The sequence below is a fragment of the Narcine bancroftii genome, chromosome 5, assembly GCF_036971445.1.
Source record: "Narcine bancroftii isolate sNarBan1 chromosome 5, sNarBan1.hap1, whole genome shotgun sequence".
NCBI lineage: Eukaryota > Metazoa > Chordata > Chondrichthyes > Torpediniformes > Narcinidae > Narcine > Narcine bancroftii.
The window spans coordinates 139,804,814-139,831,106 of record NC_091473.1 but is presented as its reverse complement, the minus strand read 5'-3'; the positions used below and the strand labels follow the sequence as shown (position 1 = coordinate 139,831,106).

Sequence of the window (26,293 nt, the reverse complement as noted above, 5' to 3'; positions counted from 1 at the left end):
TTTGAATATTTTATTTATGATTTTCACAGACTCACAAAGCTTAACAAATCGTTCAATTTTCCCAACATTCCTGCATATATACAGAATCTGTATTTATCCCCTCCCATTCCCATCCTCCTTCCCACATATAATTTAACATACCTTCAAGTAACTTATGTTAATACAGTAATACACACATCAATGGGGCCTTCAACCCCTACAAACCCTAAACAGGGAAGAAAAGAGGGAACGTCACCTGTGTCATATCCTGTTTCTTTAGTTACACTCCTTTTCCTAATTATTGCAGTATCTTTATTTCTCGGAAGGGGGGACTAGTCCATCTGGGTACCGATATATCTTAAATAAGATTGCCATACTCCAACGAATGAGTCATGTTTCTTCCTTGCGTTATTTGTGATTTTCTCCAAGGGAATGCAACACTGTATTTCCACATTCCATTGTGTGGTATTTAGTTGGGAGTCGGGCTTCCATTAAAGTGCTATACACTTCCTAGCTACTGCTAAGGTGACCTTCACAAACAAAATTTGGCATTTGGTCAGTCTAATCTCTACACCTCCAATATCTCCCAGGAGGTACAACCCCAGATCTGTGGAAAAGCCACTTTTGTAATTTTTTTCAGAATGTCCCCCAGGTCTTCCCAGAAGAGTCTCACCTTTGTACATAGCCAGGTGGAGTGGACAAAAGTTCCCACCTCCACACCACATGTAAAGCACATCTCTGAAATTTCCAGTTTTGATTTGTGTAATTTTTGTGGTGTAAGGTACAACTAATGCAAGAAATTTTACTGCACCAACCTGTATCTGGCATTGACGACCCCCATCACACTGTTCAAACACAGATCTTGCCACCACTCTTTGTTGATTGTTTTACCCAAGTCCAACTCCCATCTCTCCATTGACCTATGTAAACCTGGCTTTGGGCCCTCACTTTGGAATATTTACACACATTCCCCATTTGAATTAGAATCTCCATGTCGCTACATTTAGGTAGTGCCATAGCTGGTCCCAATTTTTCTCTTAAGAAGGAACTTATTTGAAGATAGCAGAAGAATGTTTTGTTAGATTATATTTGTTTCTCAACTGCTCAAATGACATTAACTGCCCCTTTTATAACAATCCTCAATACACCCGATCCCTTTCTGGCACTAGGTGTCCAAGATTTTATTATCCAGAGTCAAAGGTATCAACCTAATCTGAGTCGAGAGCATTTTGGGGGATATCCTCAGCTTCCAATCAATACATTGTTTTGCTCTTTTCCATATCCGAAGTACATGCTTTAGGATGGGACTATCCGTTTTCTTTGAAAATAGTTTGGTGTCCCATTTATATATAAATTCTTCAGCTATCCCTTTGCTTACCAAGTGTAGTTCAATTTTCAATTTGTGCCTATGAGGGGGACCCTTCCTCAAAAAGTGAGGTGACAAACCTTAGCTGGGACGCCCAATTTAAAATCAGGTAATTTTAACCCCCCTCCCTGTCTTGGGTAAACTTGTACCTCTCACTTTGTTCGTTTGAGATTGGTCACATTGTTTGAGCTACCGAAAGAAAATAGACACACACACACCGAGAGCAGTTCAGTTTATACAAATGTTTATTACAAATTCAAAAGCTGATTTCAAACTACAATATGCAAGCCCTTCCCAACTATACTTATCAACGCTTGGACTGGTCCCAACTGCCGAAGCGAGGCAACGACTGCACACTTGTAGTAGGTTGTCAGGGCGCCGGTAGCAGTTTCTCCACCTCCCCCGACCGGGACGTTGGGTGGACTCTAGAAGTTCTTCTTGCTGAGAGATGTGGCCACCTCTCGAAGAGTCTTAAACTTCAGCAGTGGGACCATGGCTTATATTACCCAAAAACTGCTTACCCAAGCACCTATTCCCAGCACAGCAAGAAAGATAAGCGAGCAAGCTACCATGCTAGGCTTCTATTGAATAATGTAATTTTCAGCTTATCACTTTGAATACAATGGTTTATTTTGCATCAAGGCTAGGCTTCTGACAGTCTGTGACCAAAGCAAGCAGGAAGATTAAATGTTCTTGGTACACAGATGTCCTTTCGTCAGATAACAGCATCTCTGGCCCCTCGGTGAAATTTAGCTTATGTCTGCTGATTCTAAAAAACAAGCAGGTTCTCAGCCTTGCAGAAGCAAAGGCTGTAAAAGTAAAAAACACAGTTAGAATCTTCCATTACACTCCCCCAAGTTGTAGTTCCATGTTAACTTTTCCAAGGAATTTCTAGCCACTTCTCCATTCCATAGAATCTTTCTGACACATTTGTTAAGTGCTTTGAAAAAAAACCTTGAGGCAATAAAATAGGCAATGAGTGGAAAAGATATTGGAGCCTTGGCATTATCTTCATTTTGACATAGTTGAGCCTGCCCATCAACGTTATGGGCAGAGTCCTCCACCAGATCAGGTCCTCCTCAATCTTCTGGAGCAAAGGGATATAGTTAAGTTTATATAAGTTGTGTGACCATTGCGACCATTGAACTTGCTTCCTTGTTGATATTGCCCATAATCCCTATTCGTCAAAGGCATTATCTCATTCATCCAAATTTACCCTATACCCCGAGACTTTCCCATAATCCTCCAATGTGGTCCTCAGCCTGGTCAATGACTACCCGGGGTCCGTCAAATATATCAACACATTGTCAGCAAAAAGGTTGATTTTGTGTTCTACCTGACCCATCTTAAACCCCTTTATGTCTGGATCCCACTGAATGGCTTCTGCTAGTAGCTTAATGGCTAATATGAACAACACTGGGGACAATGGACAAACTTGCCTACTTGACCTGCTCAGTGAAAATACTGGAGACATCTGCCCATTTTTTACATATTTCACTTGCGGCATCTGATAAAGTGCCTTGACCCAATTAATAAATGTTTGTCTCAATCCAAATTTATTCAGTACCTTGAACAGAAAGTCCCACTCCAATCTGTTGAAGGCCTTCTCCATATCTAAAGCTACGGCCTTCTCTGGTCTACCCCCGATTGTTCCAGGTGTACCAGACCTAAAAATCTAGCTATACAGTTTGCCAATTGCCTCTTTTTCTACAAAACATACTTGATCTGGGTTTTTTAATCTCAGCAAATATTCTGCCAACCTATTGTCCAGAGCTTTGGCAATAATTTTCTATTCTGTGTTCAATAATGAGATGGGCTTATATGAAGCAGGTTTCAAGTGATCCCTGGCTTTGTTTTTTAGGTATTACCATTATAATTGCTGTTGAGAAAGACTCTGGGAGGGCATGTGTCTCTGTCATCTGATCCACCACCTTCATAAGAAAGGGCAATAAGAGGTCCTTGAACTTGTAAAATATGGCAGGGAAACCATCCTCCCCTGTGGTCCTGCCCGCCTGCAGAGAGCTCAGAGAATGTTCCATTTCATTCTTAATAATAGTGGTATTCAGCCCCTCTCGCTCCTCCTGCCCCAAATTTGGCAAGTCCAATGGATGCAAGAAATCATCTATTATAGTAGGGTGCCCCCCCGTCACTAATTTATACAATTCTTTATAGAATCCTTTAAATGTGTCATTTATTTCCTTTGGTTTATATGAGATCTTGCCTTCCCCTGTCTGGATCACATTAATTGTTCTTGAGGCCTCCTCCACCCTCATCTGCCAAGACAAGACTTTATGAGCCCTCTCCCCTAGCTCAAAGTACGGCTGCCTAGATCTTAAAATCAACTTTTTGGTCATATATGTTTGCAGCGCATTGTACTTGAGCTTCTTATTCACCAAGTTTCTATATTTCTCTTCTGTGCATGACCTTTGATATTCCTTTTCCTATTAGGCTATTTCCAATTCCAAATCTTTGATCTTTTTCACATATTCTTTTTTAATGTTCTTGGTGTATCCAATTAACTGGCTCCTTAAATAAGCCTTCAATGTGTCCCATATTAGGAAGTTATCCTCAGTAGAGGGACAGTTTGTCTCACAGAACAATTCTAACAAAGCTACAAAATTCTGGTTTTCCCAACAGGGATGTATTCAGGTGTCATCTAGATACCAAGGCCTGCTTATCTGGCATTATAATGGATAAGGTCAAGGGTGAATGGTCGAACCATGGCTGAGCTGTATTCTCAGTTTCCACTATCCTATCCTTCAATTGGGCTGATGCCAGAAAAAAAATCAGTTCTAGTGTAGGAATCATGTCATCTTGAGTAAAAGGAATAATCCCTTTCCCTCAGATTCAGCCTTCTCCAGAGATCTATGAGATTCATCTTTTTTTAAAAAAACTTTATTTATTCGTTCAAAAAACAAATAATATGTGACATATACAATTAAACATGAATGAACATTTTATATATATATATATATATATTTATTTATGGCTTTCCTTCAGAGAGTTGGCTGAAGGGGGGCTTTCTTTTTCTTCTTTATATATATATATAAAAAAAAGAAAAAGAAAGCCCCCCTTCAGCCAACTCTCTGAAGGAAAGCCATAAAAAAAGAAAAAAGAAAGGATATTAAAAAAAAGTTAAATATACATATTAAAATCTAATCAATATAAATTGAAATGTAAATATTCTGAATATAACAGCCATTTATTAATTAAAAAAATATAATTATCATGCGAAACATACATAATTTTTTCCATTATTAAACAATATGTCATCTCATTATGCCATCTATTAATATCAAACATATTTGTATCTTTCCATGTACTAGCAATACATTTTTTTCACTACGGATAAAGCTAAATATACAAAAGCAAGTTGAAACTTATTTAATGCCAAGCCTTTCAGAGGTTGCAAACTACCCAATAAAAATACTGTTGGATCTAAAACTATTTTAATCTTATACAGATATTCTAAAAATGATTGAATTTTCTTCCAAAAAGATTGTATATGTATACATGACCAAACAGCATGAAAAAAAGTTCCAACCATATCACCACATCTAAAACACAAATCTGATTCATTAAAACCATATTTTTAAAAATATTTTCAAGTGTCAAATATAATTGATGTAAAAAATTGTAATTAATCATTGCATAATGTGCATTTATCAATCTAGTTACACTATCATAACAGATATCTAACCAATCCTCTCAAAAAAATAAAACCAATATCTGCTTCCCATTTAATTTTAGATCTATCCCAACCTTTTTTATTCATACCATCCTGTAATATTTGATACATAAATGAAATATAACCCTTCTCTGGTACCTTCATAAGAAAAGTCTTAAATTCTGTTATTTTAGGTAAAATCATCTCTCTACCAAACATACATTTTACCAAAGATTGAATTTGATAATAAAGAAATAAAGAATTCTTATCAATACCAAAATCTTCCCTCATCTAATTAAAAGATAAAAACTTACCCTCTTTAAAACAATCTCCCGAATTTTTCACACCTTTAAATCTCCAATGCAATAAACTTTGATTATGTGTTGAAAAAGAAATAAGTTGATTATTATACAATGGAGTCAAAGCCAATAATTCACCCCTAGAACCTATCATTATTTTTCTTTATCCATAACTTCATTAAATGTTTTAGTATAGTCACATTATATTGTTGTAACAAATTCATATTCCACCTAAACAAAAATTGATGTTTTCCAAATTCAGAAATACTTGCCATCTCAATTTTAGCCCAACTAGGAGGCCGTACCAAATCCATCAATGAACTAATAAATTTAAGTTGGGATGCCTCATAATAATTTTGAAAATGTGGTAAACGTAAACCCCCTAACTCATATTTCCAAGTTAATTTATTCAAATCTACTCACAAAAATTTACCCCTCCATAAAAACTCCCTAACCATTTTATTTAAATCTCAAAAAAAAATTATCAAGTAAATATGGAATATATTGAAACAAATATTGTATACGCAGAAAGATGTTCATCTTAATTGTATTTATCCTTCCCATTGAATTAATAGGTAAATCTTTCCATTTAATCAAAACAGTTTTAATTTTTTTCATTAACGGAGCATAATTTAATTTATATAAAGATTGATAATTAACATTCAAAATTATACCCAGATATTTAATTCGATCAGTCCACTTCAAATTAATAATATTCTTATAAACTGAATAATCTCCTTCACTTACCGGTAATATTTCACTTTTTTCCCAATTAACTTTATATCCAGAAAGAAATCCATATTGTATTAAACATTCCTTCAAATGCATTAGTGACTGAGCTGGGTTTATTAAATACACCAATACGTCATCAGCAAATAAATTAATTTTTTTATACTCCTCATCTAAAACTTTCATACCTTTGTATCTGTGTATTTTGTCTTATCAATGGTGCTAAAGGTTCAATCACTAATGCAAACAAAGCTGGTGATAAAGGACAACCTTGACGAGTTGATCGAGTTAACTTAAAAGATTCCGAAATCAAACCATTCGTCAATACTGCAGCTACCAGTTTACTATATAGAGCCCTAATCCAACCAATAAAAGAAGGACCAAACTTAAATTTCTCCAAAACTTTAAACAAAAAATTCCATTCAATTCTATCAAATGCTTTTTCTGCATCTAAGGATATCACCATCGGATGATCTAAAGATTGTCGAAATCTATTAATCAAAATAATCACGGGCAAAATATTATTTGAAGCATATCTATTCTTTATAAAACCTGTTTGATCAATATGAATCAACTTAGGTAAAAATTTAGCCAATCTATTCACTAATATTTTAGCTATTATTTTATAATCTACATTTAACAATGAGATTGGTCTATATGAAGATACCTTCAAAGGATCTCTATCTTTTTTAGGAATTACTGTAATTAAAGCACTAGAACAAGCCTCAGGTAAATCATAATGTTCTCCAACTTGACGGAATACATCCCCAAATACTATAGATAAATCATCATTAAAAATTTTATATAATTCAACCGAAAATCTATCATCACCAGGCGATTTACCATTCAGCATTTCCAGCATAGGAATTTTAATTTTTGAATCAGTAAATGGTTCTTCTAATTCCTGTATATCTGCATCCTCTAATATTGGTAAATTCAACTGAGATTTTTAAAAAAATCAATCGATCCAGTTTCCTATTTTCCTTCAGATGTATATAACTTTTTATAAAATGAATAAAATTCATCTTTAATCTCACAAGGTTTATAAGTAATAAGAGAATTCCGTCTAATAGCATTAATAGTCCTCGATATCGGTTCTTTCTTTAATTGCCACACCAATACCTTATGTGCTTCTCTCCCCATTTGTAATACTGTTGTTTAGTCCTAGTAATCACACATTCAAATTGATAAGATTCCAAAGTATTATATTTCAATTTCAGCCTATATAATTCTATTTTCTGATCTACTGTAGCATCTTTCCGAAATTCCTTTTCTAACTCATCGAACTGTTTCTCTAATTCAAGACTCTGATTTAATCGATTCTTTTTTATTTTAGAAGTGTAACTAATTATTTGTCCTCTCAAATAAGCTTTCATAGCATCCCATAATATGAACTTATTTTGAACAGATTTAGAATTTTCTGTAAAAAAAATTATTTTTTTTTCAAAAAAATCAATAAATTCCATATTTTTAACAACATTGTATTAAATCTCCAATGATAAGCTATTTGAATTTTCTCAGAAGTTTCATATGTAAAATAGAACAGAGAATGATCTGAAATCACCCTACTTTTATATTCCGCTTGTTGTACTTTTCCTTGTAAATGTGCCGATACTAAAAGAAGTCATTCCTTGAAAACGATTCATGTCTAGATGAATAAAAGGAAAACTCTTTCTCTGTCGGATTAAGACGTCTCCAAATATCTACTAAATTAAGATCTTTCATCAACGCTTGGACCTAGATTGCCATCTTGGATTTTTTAACTTTCTTCGGAGATATATCTAATAAAGGTTCCAAAACATAATTAAAATCACCACCAACTAAAATATTATCATTAGCTTGACCCAAACATAAAAATGCATCTGAAATAAATACTTCATCATCTGCATTTGGAGCATAAATATCAGGTAAAGTCCAAAATTCACTAAAAATCTTACAATTCAATTTAAGAATACATCCTGCCTTTTCCTCCATTGATTGTAATTTAAAAGATAAATTTTTATTTATCAAAATTGCTACACCTTTAGCTCTAGAATTAAATGAAGAAGAATATACATGCCCAACCCAATCCCTTTTTAATTTCACGCTTTCCTTCACATTCAAATGTGTTTCTTGTAAAAAGGCAATATCAATTTTCATTTTCTTAATATACGGCAAGACTCGCTTACGTTTAATCATACTATTTAATCCTCGAACATTAAAAGTAGCAAACCTCAACTTTGACATATCTACTATTATTACTAAATACCAATAATATCTTCATATAAAAACTGAAATCAATGTATATAGGCCCTCCAATAAAAAAAAATCACAAATTAAACACTAAGAAAAAAGTTAAAAAGAAAAAAGAAAAAAAAATCGCCCTCAAAAAAAAACTACCAAAAGGTAGTAACCCCCTAAACAAAAATTGGGTGGGGATCACCCACCAGTGGCTGATGAACTTAGTGCAAATCTCTCCCTCCCCAGCCAAACAATTAGTAACATCAAAGTACCATAATAACAAGAGAAAAAATAAAATAAGAAAATTCTTCTTTTCATCCAAAAGTCTCCAATCTCGAAGATCCCATTTCGGAAGAAGGTAGACTCCTTCCATTCCCATTTTTACCATTTCTGCCATTTCTTCCACTTCCAGAGCTACCAAATTTTTCTTTAGGAGATAATGGTGGACTACGTCTTTGTCCTCTTATATCTGGCAATGAGTCATCAAAAATCATTGCTTCACAATCAGTTTCAAAAAACCAAATATGATAGTATCCATAAAACACCTTCAACACTGCAGGGTAACGAAAAGTAGACTTATAACATTTACACCAAAAACTTCTTTAACTGGATTGAATCGATGGTGATGTTGAATGACATCTTGACTCAGATCAGGATAAAAAAAGATTCTGCTATTCTGAATCAATAATGGTGTTTGTCATTGTCTCGCATTTTGTACTGCAAGTCGAAGTATTGCTTCTCTATCCAAATAACTCAGACATCGAATTATTACCGGTCTCGGGGGTTGACCAGCGGAGGGTATTCTTCTTAAAGCTCTATGGGCTCTTTCCAGTGCCAATCCCCCAGGGAAAAATTCTTGCCCTAATATTTGTGGAATCCAGTCTTTAAAAAGACGAAGAGGATCTTGTCCTTCTATACCTTCTGGCAAACCAACAATTTTCACATTATTCCTTCTGCTTTGATTTTCCAAATAATCTATTTTTCGTTCTAGCTCCTTCTCACGATCTCCTAATTCTATGACTGATTTTTCCACTTTCAACACTTTTTCTGTGTTAGAAAAGTCCAAAGTCCAAAAAAGCAGTCTGAAATTTTTTAAAAACTTCATAAGATGCATCCCAACGTGCCTTAACCATATTTAATTCTGAACTTATACCAGCATTCATTTGAACCATTTCATTCATTAGAGATGTCAACAAAAGTTGAATAACTGCATTCAATTGCATGCACTGTGAATCAGTAAATCTCAGCTCTGCTCTCTCTGACATGGTGGCAGAACAAGGTAACCGCAGCTCCTGCTGCAATTCAACCATTCTAGCAAACCTGTCCACCAGGATATTGGTCCCTCACCTGTATTTTGTTCTGCCTTTGCTGGTGGTTTTGCTGCTCCTCTCCTCCTGTCATCACGTGACCTCCCCCACAATTTAAAATTTTAAGAAGAATTTGGTCAGGGACATGGATTGGAGGGGTATGGAAGGCTATGGTCAGGGCTCCTCAGTGTAACTAGAGAGAATAGTAGTTCAGCATGGACTAGAAGTGCCAAAGGGGCTTTTTCTGTGCTGTATGGTTCTATTGTTCCACCCTTCACCACCACCCCTGGCAATGCATTCCAGGCACCCACAATGCTCTGTAAAAACAAAAGGTGTACCCCTGATGTCTCTCCTAAATGTTCCTCTTTCACTTTGGACAGATGTCCTCCGGTGATTGCTGCTCCTACTCTGGGAAAAAGGTGCTGGCTGTCTACCTTATCTATGTCTCTCATAATCTTGTAGACCTCTAATAAGTCACGTCTCATCCTTCTTCGCTCCAAAGTGAAAAGTTCTTGCTTTGCTATCCTTGACTCATAAGATATATTTTCCAATCCAGGATACATCCTGGTAAATCTCCTCTGCACCCTCTCCAGTCATAATCAGAAATTTGCAGAGGTGCAACATCACCTCAAGACTCCTGAACTCAATGTCCTGACTAATGAAACTCAGCATACTATAGACCTTCTTATCCATCCTATCAACCTGTACGGCAACCTTGAGAGATACATGGATTTGGACCTCAAGGTCCCTCTGTTCTTCCACACTGTGAAGTATCCTACTATTAAACATATAGTTTGCCTGAAGGTGGAATCACCTTGACAACCTTCAACACTATCCACAACACCTCCAACCTTCGAATCATCCGCAAACTTGCTGACCCAACCATGCACTTCTTCGTCCAAATCATTCATAAAAATCGCAAAGAGCGGGGGTCCCAGAAGAGATCCCTGCAGGACTCCACTTGTCATTGACTGCCAGGCAGAATACTTTCTATCATTATTACTCTCTACTTTCTAAAGGCAAGTCCATTCTGAATCCACACAGCCAAGGTTCCATGGATCCCATGCCTTCTAACTTTCTGAATGAATCTCCCATGGAGGACCTTGTCATATGACTTACTAAATCCACGTACACCACATCTACAGCCCTACTTCCATCATTTTCTTTTGTTACCTCCTCAAAAACTTTAGGCTTGTGAAGCATTGCCTTTCCCTCAAATGCTGACTATCCTTGGGTATGTTGCATTTCTCTAAATGCTCGATAACCATGTCCTTTAGAATTCTCTCCAATAGCTTGCCCACCACTGATGTAAGACTCCCTATTACATTTTTTAAATATTCCCAAATCCTTTACTACCTCCTATCTTGGCCAGGATCATTGCCAGCAATCTCTTCCCTCCCTTCCAATATCTCGTCCCAGTGACTTATCAATCCAACTGTCTTTTAAGAAGATCTAGCACTTCCTTTTTCTTATTATCAACATGGTCCAGCACATTGCTCTATACTGACCTCACCTTGACCACGGTCCTTTTCTGTGGTGAATGCTGAAACAAAGTATTCATTTTGGTCCTCCCAAACATCTTCCAACTCCAGTATGTCTCCTTCATCATTAAGGAGCCCTTCCTTCACTCTCTTAATCTTTCTGTTCTTCATGTATGCATAGAATGCCTTTAGATTTTTCTTCGTCCTAATTGTCAAAGCCTTTTCATTGCCCCCTTCGAACTCTCCTTACTCCTTTCTCTTTTTTTAAAATTTTTTTATTTTTCACACTATAGATCACATTATTCAAGATATACACATTTCTCCTTTCAAATGTATACAGTGTCGTTTTCTCCCCCCCTCCCCCCCCCCACCTCCCCCTCCATCCATTCAAAACTCTGAGTCCAAGATACATCAAACCCATCAAACAATGTTGTCACTCAACATTAATGAACAAAAACTTCCACTGAGTCAATTCTTTCCAACTCCTTTCTCAAGTTCCTTCCTGGCTACCATATACTTCTCATGACCCCTTCCTGTTTTTTTTGCTTCCTAAATTTAACGTATGCTTCCTTCTTCCTTTTAACTTGCTTCCTCACCTGTTTCCTACCATCTTTTCCTTGTCTCACAGGGACAAATATATCCAGAACACTGCGCAAGTGATCCCTAAACATCCTCCGTATTACTTCTGTGCTTTCTTCCAAAAGCATCTGTTCTCTCTAATTTACTCTCTCTAGTTCCTGGCTCACCGAAATGCTCCCCCTCTGAGAGATCTATCACCTGACCAGGTTCATTACCCAATACTAGATCTTGTATGACCTCTTCTTTCAACAACTGGTTCACCTACTGTGTCAGGAATCCTTCTTGGACACACCTAACAAATTCTGCCCATTCTATCCGTTGTGCAGTAGGGAGGTGCCAGTCAATATTTGGGAAGTTGAAGTTTCCCATAACAACAATCCTGTTATTTCTGCACCATTCCAAAATCTGCTCAATTATTTGTGCTCCAGAGTCCTATTTGAGAGCAAAAAAGTACTCCCAATACACTGATTTCTTCTTTTCTATTTCTGACTTCCACCCACACCAACTCAGTAGACACTCCCTCCACAATGTCCTCCCTTTCTGCAGCTGTGATACTATCCCTGACCAGTAATGCTACTCATCCCCATCCCCACCTCCCTTTTACCTCCCATCCTATCCCTTTACAAACATTTAAACCATGGTATTTGCATCAGCTAATCCTGTACTTGCGCCAGCCAAGTCTCTGTAATGGCCACCACATTATAATTCAATATACTGATCCATTGTCTCAGCTCATCTCCTTTATTCCTAATGCCTCTTGCATTGAAATAACACATTGCAAACCCTCCAACTGAGTACATTTATGCTTCCTCCCCTACCTGTCCTTCCTCATAAACCCACAACTCATTACATCATTCTTTCCACCTTCTGCTCTATTCTCTACCCTCACATTCTGATTCCTACCCCCCTGCAAAATTAGTTTAAACTTTCCCCAACCATTCTAGCAAACCTGTCCACCAGGATATTGGTCCCTCACCTGTTCAGGTGCAGCCTGTACTTTTGTACATGTCATACCTTCCCCAGAAGAGATCCCAAGGATCCACAAATCTGAACCTCTGCGCCCAGCACCAAATCTTCAGCCATGCATTTATCTGCCACATCTTTCTATTCCTACCCTCACTGGTGTGTGGCACCGTTAGCAATCCTGAGATTACCTCCCTTGAGGTCCTGCTTTTTAGCTTCCTTCCTACTCCCTATATTCCCTCTTCTGGATTTCATCCCTATTCCTATCTACAACATGTCATTGATACCAATGTGGAACACGACATCTGGCTGATAACCTTCCTGCTTTAGAATGGTGTGGACATGATCTGAGACATCCATGACACTGGCATCTTGGAGGCAACATACCATCTAATAGTTCACAGGATCTCCTATCTATTCACTTACTGAATCCTCAATCACTCTCCTCTTCTCCCCCTACCTTCGCCAAAGAGCCAGACTCTGTGCCAGGGAGCTTCCCGCTGCAACTCTCGCCCCCCCCCCCCTCTTCTCATAGCCACCCAGTTACCTGCCTCTTGCCTTTTGGGTGTGACTACCTCCTTGTAACTTCAGTCTATCACCTCTCTGCCTCCCAAATGACCTGGAGTTTATCCAGCTCCAGTTCCCTAACATGGTCTCCAAGGAGCTGCAGTTGGATGCCCCTCTTGCAGGTGTAGTCATCAGGGACAATTTTGCTCCCTCAGATTTCCCTGCAATCGGAACATTCCATTGACCTAGTTGCCATCTTCACTGTGTACTCTTTGTGACTGTGCAAAAATCACCTGACCTTTCCTCACCCTCGTCCACCAAAGCCTCTCGAGGCAAAGCCTCTAAATCTCCACTCCTACACTAGGCCACACATACACATTGGCTGCTCTGCTTGAGCTTTCCTTTTTATATGCTGCAGGCTCTATCTGTTGGCAAGATTCCAGTCAATTGCCACTGCACTTACCTTTTCAACACTCCTGAATCAAAGCCCAGCTTCCAACACTTACCAGTTGCTGAGTCATGATTTATTATCATGAATGAAAATTTCTTTTACAAGTGGTAACACCCTCTTCATAAGGTCTACCTGCTATATTAGCGAAGTTACAAATATTGTTATTCTTCTCTGTACAGCCTCTCGCACATATTTATATGATGCATTTTTTTTAGTCTGACTTCCTCTGTGGTGATTTTGGCTCATACTTAGCCTCAAAACATCGAGTATAATCAAACGTCAAAGATTATTTTTATTGTCACATAATAATATATTAAAAATGTATCATACATAATATTGTTCAACTTTTGTTTAAGGCAGACAAAGAATCGCTATGAACATTGCCCAGCATCTCTAACAATAGCAGAAGGAGAAGCAAAAGAGAGTCTTTTACATAGTTGGCCTATTAAAATATTTTAAAGAAAGCAATATTTTGGTATCAGAATCTACCAAGACACGAATTTTCAACCTTCAAGCAATTCATTCAACTTGGAAAATGGAAACATCTTTGTACAGTGCTGGTATATAGAAATAGATAGCTGTATTCCATTAGAAAAATTACATATCATTTAAGAGATAATTTTGGACAATTAAAAAAAAATCTGGGAACCATATATAAAGTTCATGGACTCAAACCTCCAACTCTTAAAGGGATAGCATAAATATATGCCAGTGAATATAATATATATAATATTATTCATCGTCAATAAAACTTGGATAATAACCAGATGACATCTCTTTTTTATTATTCTTTTATTTGGGTTTAATTTTGGGGGAGGAGAGGGAGGAGGGAAAATGTCACTATATATATGAATTTATGTATGTAAAGCATATAGTTTTGAATTATTGTGATTTATTAAATAAAAATAGCAGTTCATTGTAGAAATAAGATGAAAGAGTTCAAGATTTCTCGGTGGTCTGATTTGAATATTTTATTTATGATTTTCCAAACTTAAACTCAGTTATCAATATTTTTTGATGTTGACAATATCAATATTGATTACAATTTACAATTATCAATTCTATACAGAATTTTCTGTAGAGTTCCAGCGTTTTGTGTTCCCTTCCCTCACCACTCCCCCCCTCCCCTTTGGACCCTCCACATTTAACACTTAATCTACCACAGTTAGACACCACGTTCACCACATTCATAACAAAAGTATGAAACATATATTGGGATTTATGGGGGTTTGTCATATCACAGCGGCCAGTGCTCAGGTTGCTTTCTTTTTCTTAACTTTTCCTGGTTGGGAAAAATTGCCCCCGCCAATTGATGGTAAACTGGGAAGGTAGGGTGGTGAGGTACAATGGTCCACACTATAATTGCACTCCTATGGAATTTTAAGTATGGTTGCCAAATTTTCAAGAAAGTGTTATTCTTTTTCCTTAAGTTGTAAGTAATTTTCTCCAAGGGAACACAATTTTGGATTTCTGCATTCCAGCATGCTATGCTCAGGCAGGAATCAGACTTCTTGGTAACCGCTATGCACTTCCTAGCCACTGCCAATGCGATAATTATGAATTGAATTTGAAATTTGGACAGAGTCATCATAAGTATTATGTTTCCCAACATAGAAATTCTTTACATGTGATTTTTTTTTTCAGGGCTTGGCCTAGTTCCACCCAGAAGGTTCTCACCTTGGTACATGTCCAGGTTGCATATACAAAGGTTCCTGTCACAATGCCACATCTGAAGCATTGGTCTGATAATATTGATTTACATCTGTTCAATTTTTGTGGCATCAGGTACAGCCGGTGTAGGAAATTGTATTGTACAGCACTGCTCATTAATAATTGCAGTCAGACACAGGCCAGACCAGCACCGCTCATCAATCATTATTCCTAAGTCCGACTCCTATCTCTGCCTTGATTTGTGAAAGCTTGGTTTAGGTCTTTCCGCTTGGAGCAAGAAATACTTCCAAGATGAACTTCCATGTGTTCCCTCTTTGAATCAAGGTCTCTATGTCACTACATGCTGGTAGGGCCATATTTGGATCTAATTTGTTCTGTAGAAAAGATCTTAACTGAAGGTGGCAGTGGAATGTCTTATTTGATAAATCATACTTATTTCTAAATTGTTCAAATGACATTAGCTGCCCCTACTCATAACAGTCCTCTAAGCACCTGATACCATTACAATGCGAGATGTCCAGGATTTTGTTATCCACTGTCAATGGTATTAATCTATTTGAAGTCAGGGGCGTTTCTGGGGACAGCCCCACTCTGATTCCTACATATTGTTTAATTTTATTCCAAATGGAGATTATTGTTTTATATTAGGGCTGCCTGTATTCCCAGACAACAATTTAGTGTCCCATTTATAAATAAGGATAGAGGCTGCTTTTTAAGACACCTCCTCAGGTAGATGTCCTTGATGGAGTGAAGACTGGTGCCTGTGATGTCGCAGGGTGAGTTAACAACCCTCTGGAGTTTATTCTTGTCCTGAGAATATTCAAGGATATGTTAAAAAAAAGAAAATTAAAAAAAAAACAATTATATATAATCCAAACCCTAAAGCATTCCAAAGTTGCATGGTAATATAAAGAAAAGTACACTAGTAGTAAAAATAAGAAGAAATGCAAATTCACAAAAATAACAAATCATATAATTATTATTCCATTAAAGGTTATGAAAGTAATTCAAAAAGGATCCCAAAAGATTAGAAAATTTTAAATTTAAACCAGTGGTTCTCAACCTTTTTCTTTCCACTCATATACTACTTTAAGTAATCCCCATGCCATAGGTGCTCTGCAATTAGTAAGGGATTGCTTAAGGTGGTATGTCGGTAGAAAGAAAAAGATTGAAAACCACTGTTTTAATTGTACCTGATTGATTCGTTGTGTGCACAGTTTCATAACTCCAAAAGAAATGGGCCAGTGGCAATTTTTCTCAAGCAAAATATTTCAGTAACAATTGGGTCTAGGGCAGTGATTCTCAACCTTCCCTTCCCACTCACACACCACCTTAAGCAATCCCTTACTGATCACAGAGCACCGATGGCATAAGGAATACTTAAAGTGGTTGTGAGTGGAAAGAAAAAGGTTGAGAACCACTGATTTAAACACTTGATCAACATATTGATTATATCATGGCTATGAGTGGGTGGGACAGCATCTTTCCATCTTATCAAAATGAGTCGGCTAGTATATGACGTTGAGATGAAGACAATTTCATTCTGTTCACCTGTCCCAAACAAGGCTATTAACAGATCTGGTAATAGGTTTCCATTAATAATTATTGATAAAGTACAGAAAACTTCCCAATAACAGAGAGTTGATATTAGGATAAATACGAGATAATTTAACTTTTGACATATAAACTCTATGCATAATTTTAAATTGTAGTAATCAGTGACAGAACATAAATTAATCAACTTAAAAATGGAATTCCAAGAATCTTCAAAAATTGAAATATGGATGTCCTGCTTCCATGTCTTTTTAATTTTTGTCCAATTAAGTTTGCCTTGATATTAACCTTTTCTGAGATGGTTGTAGATTGTAAGTTATTTCTATCAAATTCATAACAGGAACCTGAGAAAGGTTTGCTAGTTGAGAATGGAGAAAGTCCCTAATTTGCAAATAATTTAAATTTGGTATAAAGTTGCTCAAATGTAGTAAGATTATTATCAAAAAATAAATCATAACATTGTTTAATACCTAATCTAAACCATTCCTGAAAAGCAGAGTCCATCAGAGAAGGATCAAAAAAGTAGCTTGATAGAATAGGTCTAACAAGAAGAAACCTACGGAGTCCAAAATGTTTTCTAAACTGAAAACAAATCCTAATCATGTGTTTGACCACTAGATTATCAATCTTTTTATTAATAAGAAAGGAAAGAATGCACCAGGTAAAGAAACAATTGAAAATTTTGAGTCAAATTCAATTCCAAATCAACTCAGGCTGGGCTACCCATTTTATTATCATTGTATAATCAAATTATAATTTAACAAATATTAACAGCCCAATAATAGAATTTAAAATTGGGGAGAGCCAAACCTCCATTCATTTTGAGATTTTGGAGATAGATTTTATTTAAAGAGGACATTTATTTTTCCAAATATATGATGATATAACAGAAGCAAGTGAGTCAAAAAAGATTTAAAAACAAAAATTAGAATAGCTTGAAAAATATATGGAAATTTTAGTAAAATATTCATCTTAATAATATTAATTCATCTAGAGACATTGAAAGAGGAGATCACTGAAATAAAGATTTCTTCACCTGATTTAATAGAGCAAGAATTTTTTCCTTAAGCAAATGTTTATGATTCTTAGTAATTATTACACCAAGGTATGTAAATTGGCATTTAGCAGACTTGAAAGGAAAAGCAGCATGTAAAGGATATAAAGCATTAAAAACAAATTCACTCTTTTGTAAAGTTAATTTGTATCCAGAAAACTGACCAAGTTGATGGAGTAATGTTAGGATCAGATGCAAAAAGCAAAAGGTCATCCACGTAAAGAGAAACTTTGTGGACCAATCCCCTAATTATTCCATAAATATCTTGAGATTCTCTAAAGACAATAACCAAGAGTTCTAAAACTAAATTAAATAACAAGGGGCTAAGGGCAACCTTGTCTGGTCCTTCAATAAAGTTTAAAAGGTTTAGATTACAAAGAGTTGGTAAAGAATAGAAGCAACAGGGGATAAGTAGAGTAACTTAATCCATGAAATAAATGTGGAACCAAAATTAAACCTTTATAATATTGCAAATAAAATTCCCATTCAACACTATCAAAGGCCTTTTCAGCATCTAAAGAGATAACACATTCCAAGGAATAGACAGAGAAGGAATATATAATATTTAATATTAAAATGTGAATAATGGTCCTGGTCCTCTGAAATAATAAGAGGCAAAACATTTTCCAATCTACTGCCCAAGATTTTAGATAAAAAATTTTACATTGTCATTTAGAAAAGAAATTGGCCTGTAGGAGGAACAAACTGATAAATCTTTATTTTTTTTGGATGAGAGATATAATTGTATCATAAAAAGTGGTTGGCAAGTTCCCAGATTTAATAGCATACCAGCAAATGGGATAAAGTCTTATAAAACTCGACAGGAAATCCGTCAGGCTCTGGTGCTTTGCAAACTTGAAATAATTTAATAATCATTATTAACTTTTCCTGTGAAATAGATTTTTCTAACTGCGATTGTGCTTCAAAAGAAAGACCCTGTATTGTCAAACAGTACAAAAATAATCATAGGAGTTTGATCAATGGGAAAATCAGATTTATAAAGATCAACATAATATTGTCTAAATGTGTCATTAATTTCTGCATGGCCATTGGAAATTACCATCCTCCTTCTGAATCTCCGTAATAAGATGTTTAACAGCTTAGCCTTTTTGCTGATTTGCCCAAAATTTACCTGGCTTACCACTGTGAATATAAAATTGGCTCTTACTTTTCAAAAGTTCTGTTTCAATAGGATAAGTCAAAAGCAAATCATACTTAGTTTTAAGATCAATGTGTTTTTTTAAATATCTCAGATTATGGAGTAAGGGCATATTGTTGATCTAAAAGATTTATTTGATTAGTAAGTACAATCCTTTCAGCATTAACCTCTTTTTTTCATTTTTGCCATATCCAAAATAATTTGTCCCCAAATGTAAGCCTTAAAAGAATCCCAGACAATTAAGATAGAAACCTCCAAAGAATAGTTGTTATATAAAAAAATACAATCTATTCCTTCATAAATTAAAAAAAAATCTAACTCAGAGGGTATTATTGAATTAAAGCATCAGTGTCTAACCGATTGTGGTAAGTCAGAAAAGCTCAGTGATAAGTTACAATAGACTCATATTTACATGCACTAATGAATGGAATCAGTTGTTTCCTACTTTGCCTGAACTAGACAGAGCTCATAGATCATTTGCTGCTGAACCTGCCCCTTGTTCAATGATTCTCCATTTACATTATTTCAAGTAAATGATTTACTCATACATGAATCTTGCCGAAGAGGAATGTTAACACATTGTCAACAGAAAATCAGAATTGTTGAAGATTATCCCATGGAGTTGATGAAAGAACAGGTTGAATATACAGAAATTATGTCCAGGCTGTATAAAAGAACTCCGTTCTACTTCTGCCAATCAGTAATACCTTCTTTATTTCTGTTTTTTTTTAAACTCACAAGATGTACGACACTCAGATTGCTTAAGGATACTGTGTGATGACCCACTTACCAGCAAGCAAATCAGCTCCCAAAATGGTGAACATGCTGTGGAAAATGCAAAACACAGGCATCTAACACAAGCTTTAATCTGAGCGGATGGCATCACTTCTTGTCCATTTGACAGAAGTAGTAAAGTATATAAGACCAGCATGCAAGCTTGGAGGTGTCAATCTTGCACTGGACTCCACAGTGTGTACATTTACTTCCCCGCATATACATCAACTCAACAATGTTTACAGCGATTCCACAACGTATATCCCAACGTTTATAGTACCTCAGTATAGAATACTTTGCTATAACTGTATGAGTAATAAAGATGTTACAGTTATCTTTTTTTTATTGCTTTTATTATAAGGTTTTTTTTGTATTGCTCTTTGAGTTAAGGTTTGATTTTCTTCTTATTATTTTGTACTTTCACTTGCTATTCTTGAATACTTTAAGATATTTAAAATTTAATTGGCCTGTTACATCGAAGATGTATATTGTTAATTCATTATATAGTTCAGTAAGTAATTTTTTTTCTTATGACCATTTTCTGTTGAGCTGTCTCAATTGACCTTGCTATTTAGACATTAGTCACAACAAGTTCAGTTTAGTTGGAAGATTTAATGACGTTCACATTATATAAGGAGTGTTGCCTTCAAGGAAGAATTTGGGGGGGGGGGGGATGGATTGTTTGAGATCTAGCTTCCTATCACTTGGGATAGTTTTAGAGGGGAGGGAAGATTTGCTTTTGGATTCCATTTTGAAGTTGAAGGTGATTCATGGCTGCTTACATTCCTTCTTTTGTCGAGTTTTTCCAATCTCACAGTCAAATAGAGTTAATTGGTTTATGAATTTTATTTTCATTGCTTTTAATATCTTTGCTTTTAATTGAGTTAATATGAGTAAAGTTATTAATGTTGTGAGTTGGAATACCCGTGGTTTAAATCATCATATTAAGTGCAAGAAATTCTTTATGTGCAGCACGGATAAAGGAAGAGCTGCTGAAATAAATGCTGTCCACACCAAGCAAGTAAACCAGTAACTGCTGGTTATTCAAACCACGCATGTTCTTTTTTAGGGCAGGCAACAGATTCATGGGAATTATGTCATAATGTGGCTGTGAGGCCTGGCTGTTCCCCTGGCAATGCGCTCCTGCAGCCTGGAACTTCTGCGCGGTGGGGAGAAAGCCGCTGTGCCATGCTGTGCTGGCTGTTCACTATGGTGATTCGGCCCATCATGTACGGGGTTGACCCAGCGCACTACACACACCCCCCCCCACCAGAATCACAGTCTGTATGGGTGAGGTTTGGGAGATTGTCTTTGGGCAGGTGCCCCCACCCTCAGAGATCGTTGTCCTGGACAGTGTGTCAGATACGTGGCGGATGTCCGTTGTATATTCGGAGATGTACGAAAGGTGCCATTGTTGCCTCACTGACCAGGGATCTGAGACTGCCCAGTGCCTGCACCAGTAGCTTGTGGTCCATGTAGGCTGTGAACACTCGGCCTTCAAGGATGTACCGGAAATGGCATATGGGCAAGTACATTGCCAGCAGTTCGCGATCTAAAGCACTGTACTTCAGCTCGAGTGGTTGGAGGTGTTTGCTGAAGGAAGTGAGTGGCCACCACTGGTGATCCACCCACTGCTGCAGCACTGTGCCCACTGCCCAGTCTGAGGCATCTGACGTTAATAACGGGTAAGTCTGGATCCGGGTGTGCCAGGAATGTGTCTTTAGAAAGTGCTGTCTTGGTCTCCTCGAATGCCTGGAGTGCCTCCACAGACCAGCTGGGCTTTTTTGCTGGAGGTGTAGTGCCCAAGGAAGTCAATGGTGGACAAAACTAACTGGCACTTGGACGGGTTGATGGTTAGCCCAAAAGTCTGCAGCCGAGCAAACAGGCATTTTAAATGTACTCTGTGGGTCCTGGCATCTCGGCTGGCAATGAGGATGTCATCCAGGTACATGAAAATCCCCTCCAGGTCTCTTGCCACTACGTCCTTGAGGTGCTAGAATGTTTGGGCTGCATTTTTCAACCTGAATGGCATTCTCAGGAACTCGAAGAGGCCAAATGGGGTGAATATGGCCATCTTCTGGAGGTCGTCCTGGTGCACTGGGATCTGGTAGTAGCCACTTTGGAAAAAATCTGGCATCTTGGAGTCATGCAGCAAAGTCCTGTATGTGTAGGATGGGGTATCTGTCCAATACCGTTGCATAATTGAACCTGCGGTAGTCTCCGCAGGGGCACCAGCCACCAGAGTTCTTTGGGACCATGTGTAGTGGAATGGCGGATGATTCCCCAATTTCTCCATCGTGGCAAACTCAGCCTTGGCTTGGAGGAGCTTATCTTGGGGCAGTCGCTGCACCCGCGTGTACACAGGTGGTCTGGTGGTCTCAATCTGGTGTTGCACGCCGAGTGCTGGTTCCGCATCATAAAAGTTGGGGGCCAGTAGAGTGGGGAAGTTGACAAGCAGTGTGGTGTACTCACTTTGTTTGAGAGCATGGACTCCCAAAGGTTGGAAAGTACGTTGGCGAAATTTGAGGTTGACCATGAGTTCATTTGCCTAGAGGAAATCTGCTCTGAGGAGAGCTTGGCCTACTGAGGCGACAGTACAGTCCCACCTGAAAACAGTGTTCCTGGTGTGAATGGTCACGCAATGTGTCCCATAGGTGGGAACGGTTGAACTGTTGGCAGCCTGTAGAGGTAGGTCTCTGGCATTGTTCTTCTACTCAAAGAACATGGGTGAGACTAGGCTGTGCCTGTGTCCATCAGGAATTCTCGCTGGACCTTCTGGTTGCAAAGGTAAAGCAGGCCTTTTCTGGTGTCAACCGCCGAGGCCACTAATGACATCCGGCTTGCTCATTTCCCTGCATCGGACTGGCTTTGCTGCCTGAAAAGGTGCAGGGCCGTATGCACTGCTGGGCATTGTGTCCCCACCGATAGTGATACTAGCAGTACCCTGCTGTTTTGTCACCGTGTTGTGGCTGGACTGCTGCAATGGCCGCCATGGGGGCACATGAGGTTGCCAAGGTTTGTGCTGTTGCTCCCACTGCGCAAATGGGCTGCACGTGAATGGAGTCAGGTTGCGGAGTGCAGAAGAGCCAGTCTGCTGCTCTCGCCTCAAGGTGCAGTTCGGCACTGTCTATGTTGGAGATGGCGGTGGCAACGTGGACCAACAACTTGGAAAGGAACAGGGCCTCAAACTGGAAGTACTTTGTGTGTCCGTCTGTGAGGGCCACTAGCTCCTGCATCAGTACTGAGGGGTTGCGATCACCTAGGCCCTGCATGTTAAGCATGCAAATGGCCCTTTCATGCCAGCTAAGTTCAAATGACTCAAGCAAAAACCATTTAAAGATTGTGTACTTGCCGTCCACGAGTGGGTTGTTGACAAACAGGGTGACCTTTGCTGCTGTGGCAGGGTCCAGGCCCTGACCACTTGCCAGAACTTTATGTCCTCGGCTGTTATTCCTCGCAGAGCGAACTGTCTTTCTGCAAGTTGAAGCCAGCTATGAGCCTGACTTGTCCAGAATGGTGGCAAGTGGACATTTAGGCATAAACTGCCGCGGGAGATCCATTGGTTGCAGCCATTTAGGCTATGGACGAGTCAGGAGGATTCATCTTGCTGCGAGTTGTGGGTTCTAAAAATGTTAGAACCTGTTCGGGGTCACCATTGTAGCCCTGCTAAAGGCAAAGCTGCTGAAATAAATGCTGTGAACACCAAAAAAGTAAACCAGTAATTGCCGTTTATTCAAACCACGCGCGTTCCTTTTTAGGAGAGGCGATAGGCTCATGGAAGTGATGTCATAATGCTGCTGTGAGGCCTGGCAATGCGCTCCTGCAGCCTGGAACTTCTGGGACGTGGCGGGTGAAGCCCCTGTGCCCTGCCGCACGGGCTGTTCGCTACGGTGATTTGGCCCATCGTGTGCAGAGTTGACCCAGTCCGCTACATATGCACATTAAAAAAAAAATTAAAGCTGATATATATTTACAAGAAATGCATATCTGTTTGAATGACACCTCGTGTCTTTTTCGATGTTGGAAGGGCAGCTCTTTCATGCTTCTTCTATGGCAAAAGCCAGAGGGGTATCAATTTTAATTGACCAGTTTATTCCATTTATTCAACATATGGTCATTTTCTTCTTGTTTATGGAAAGCAATATAACTGAAGTATTGCTTTTGCTAATGTTTATAGTCCTAATGTTGATGATCCATGTTTTTTTGAACATTTCTTCCTTACCAAACTTCTATTTTCTGGTAATGGGTGGAGACTTCAACTGTAGGTTAGACCATGTCTTAGACCGTTGTCTTCTAAAACAGCTACACTAAATAAGTCTGCCTTATTCATTCATTCTTTCTTGCTAAAATGTGGCATTTTAGATGTACGATATTTTCTCATAATCTAATGATAACGAATACTCCTTTTTTTCTGGTGTCCATTATACATATTCATGGATTGATTACAATAAATACTTAAAAAAATGTAAAGTACAGCAGATAGGGCAGAATTATGTAGGGAGAGAAATAGAGTTAACAATTTGGCTTAATACATGTGCTCCTCAACTTACATTGGTGTTATGTTCCAGAAAACCCATCGTAAGTCGAAAAAGAATATTGCACCTACTATTTTTTATCATTAAATTTTTAATACCTTTGTTCCATGCTGAAAAAAAACCATTAAGGTACACAGCTGAAAGCACACTGGGCGTGAAGAATGTTTGAAGCATTGAACTAAAATTAATTGCTGGATGTATTCCGAAGATATGCCGAGAAACAAAGGGAGGGATTGTAGTTTTCCTTATACAGCCTGGACATAACTTCTGTACATTCGGCCTGTTCTTTAATATCCTCCATGGGATAATTTTCAACAATTCTGATTTTCTGTCGATGATCTGTTTACATTCCTCTTTGACAAGATTCATCTATGCGTCAGCATCGCAAGAGAGTATGCTGTACTGCATGTTCCAAGCGCGGGAACACATCAGAATTTGAAAATTAAAGTACAGATTCGAACCATTGTAACTTCAAAAAATCGAAAGTCAGACTGGACTCTTTTTGTGACATATATAACCAGATTTAGTGGCAAAGAGCAACAAAATGTTTCTGGGGTCACAAAGAAAGTGATGGTGTAAACTTCAGGAGTTAGTTACACTCAGCCTCAAAATCAAGTTTGCAGATCCGTCAGATGCTTAGGTTCAAATTAACACTTTTAAATAAAGGAATGTTGCAAGACAAGAAGTCTCAATTTATGAATGGCAGATTCAAGACCCTTGCTGGAAAAGTATTTTTACTAAGGCTTATCAACAACCGCATCGATGACCAAAAGGATGTCTGAGACCAGAACATGATGTTGTACTAAGAAAATTATGATATTAATGTCATACAGCACAGAAATATGCCCTTCAGCCCATTGTATCTATCAATATCTAGCTATGTATACCAATATTTATTCATACCAATCCCATTTACCAGCTCTTGGCCCGTAGCTTCTATGCATTGGTATTTTATGAAATTAAATACTTCTTAAATCTTGCAAGGCTACCACCTCCACCAATCTCTCAGGCAGTGCATTCCAGATTGCAATCCGACTCTGGGTGAAAAAAGATCTTCCTCCTGTCTCTCACCATAAACTTATGCTATCTAGCTTCAGATGCCACTTCTAAGGTAGGAGTGTCTTAAATTTATTTTTTTAATAAAATTTAGACATGTGGCCCTTTCAGCCCACAAACCTGTGCCATCCAATCACACCCAATTGACCTACAACCCCAGAAGAGGGTGGGAGGAAACTGGAGCCCCCTGGGAAAACCCAATGTACAAACTCCTTACAGATAATGCAGGATTTGAACCCAAGTCCTGATTGCTGGCACAGTAATAGTGTTGAACTAATTGCAATGCTAATCGTGCCACCTTGCTTACTGTCTTAGCACCTCATAATTCTGAAAGGATGAAATAAAATGTGCTGAAAGAACCATCTTTGTAGTCAAAAACTTGATTTGTTTGTGTCGATCAAATTAAAATATAGAATTGAATTGCATCAACAAATAATATGAAAACATTTGGAAATATTCAGATCTTTTTGCTCTCTTAGCTGGACAGTTAATCACTGGGAAGAGTGAACCCACTGCCTTTATATTCTGCTACAAATCCTATTTTACTGTCCATATCCAAAGTGTATATTTTGTTCATCTGGAATACTGTATCACATTTTAGTTTCTGGAACTTAGGAAATATCCATTGGCCTTGCAAGACATGGAGCTCATATGCTCCAGAATTATATCAGACCTTAAAAAGTTAAATTAAGAAGGCAAATTACAAAGCCATACTTTGTTTTCCTTTGTGTTTAAACAGTTGAGGGGGGTGAGGTAATTGAGGTATTTAAAATAATGGAGATTAGAGACTGTAGGTATTTCCTCCTGTGGGGGAAATTTAGAACAAAGGATTATAATTTTAAAATTAGATCTAAGCTATTTTGGAATGAAATCAGGATGCACATTTGAAGAAGTAGGACTCTATACCTGGAATTTTAATTTTAAAAAAACTATTGGCTTGAC

At 37.8% G+C, this 26,293-nt stretch overlaps 1 long non-coding RNA gene across 1 annotated transcript in view; it reads left to right on the top strand.

The window, feature by feature from the left end:
- The window catches only part of LOC138764012 (uncharacterized), a 37,822-nt gene extending 17,754 nt beyond the window's left edge, over positions 1-20,068 (top strand). Inside the window, exons 2-4 of the long non-coding RNA XR_011357959.1 lie at positions 13,909-14,108; positions 15,193-15,333; positions 19,728-20,068. This is a non-coding gene — a long non-coding RNA (uncharacterized lncRNA). The remainder of the gene's footprint in view (positions 1-13,908; positions 14,109-15,192; positions 15,334-19,727) is intronic.
- The last annotated feature ends 6,225 nt before the right edge of the window (positions 20,069-26,293 follow it).